The sequence below is a fragment of the Bactrocera latifrons genome, unplaced genomic scaffold, assembly GCF_001853355.1.
Source record: "Bactrocera latifrons isolate USDA-ARS-PBARC rearing strain unplaced genomic scaffold, ASM185335v1 scaffold_241, whole genome shotgun sequence".
Classification (NCBI taxonomy): Eukaryota; Metazoa; Arthropoda; class Insecta; order Diptera; family Tephritidae; genus Bactrocera; species Bactrocera latifrons.
In genome coordinates, this window is record NW_017535975.1 from 433935 (window position 1) to 435284 (window position 1350).

Consider the following 1350-nt stretch of genomic DNA (forward strand, 5'->3'; position numbering starts at 1 on the left):
TACAATACTATTAGCGATGTATGTAAGTTTGTGGAAAAAAAAATATATATATATGTATCGTAAGAATATTAGTTTAAACTGTTATGATAATTTAAGAAACAGTTGTTTTCTTTTGAAATGCACAAATGAATCTTACACTTAGTGCATATAAAATATGTACGTCTACGACATCCTWTGTTCTTGCACCTCGTTTGACTTGTTTTGCCGTCATGAGCAGGAAAATTGTCAACCCGATCTTCAGACACTTCTTTTAGCAGWCGTGTTTCATATCTGAAAATAAAGAGAGAAATAAATATATTTTTTTAAATTGCATAAATGTAGTATAAATATGAAAATTGATCAATACCTTCTTACTTTACTGCTTGGTCTAACGTCGGAATTTATTATAAACATTGGACGCCCTCTTTTGCGAATAGTTGCCGCTTTCTCAAATAAAACAAGCCTGTTTGCAACTTTCATCCTAAAATCATGCAGCTTCATTATATCATTTGTGGGAATATTATGTCTATTGCAATCCTTTTTATATAAAATCCAAGATGATACCAATGCGAAATCAATGAAGTGCGAAGTGATGCGAAGTGTCTACTTACAAGAAGATTTCAAAAAAATTCTATAGTAACTTATTAACTGGTCCAGCAAATCGACCCCACCCATCGATTCGTTATATTCCTTCACAATTTTCGGTCTTTTCACAAAATCGTTTAGCAACATCTTGTTCCCCAATCGCTACAAACTTAGAGGCTAAGTAAATAGGCTTATTATCCAGCCATTTTACAATGCAAATTTTAGTATTTTTGCCTTGATATAAYTCGAATTCATATGGAAAACCTGACTTTCCACACAGGACGTTATTTTTAATACCCCAGGGATTGGGTTTAMTCTTTTGGTATATTTTGCAAGACAATTTTCCTTTAAATGGCATAATTTGTTCATCGATACATACATCTCCTTCCACAGGTTCCTCTTGGCAGCGTTTTCTTATTGTTTCAATTAAAGAACGAATTTTATAAAATTTGTCATTGCAATTAGGAGGAATCAACWGATTGTCATTGAAATGTAGGTTTAGGCGTAACTGTCTGAAGCGTTTTAACGACATTGTGTTCTTAAAAAGCTCTATCGAGGGTGTTTGATCCCAAAATGTTGTCATCCTACCAAGCCGTAATATCTCTCCTTCCAGCTCTAAATCGTCATCAATAACAATGTCTTCAAAATTTTGTACGTTCAGGAAGCTCACGTTGTTTAATAAAACTGAGGAACTATTATTTATTATTTCATCAATAATTATTTCATCATCTGGATGAAGTTCCCCCATCAACTATTCATTACTTGCTTCACATGCTTCATGGTCAA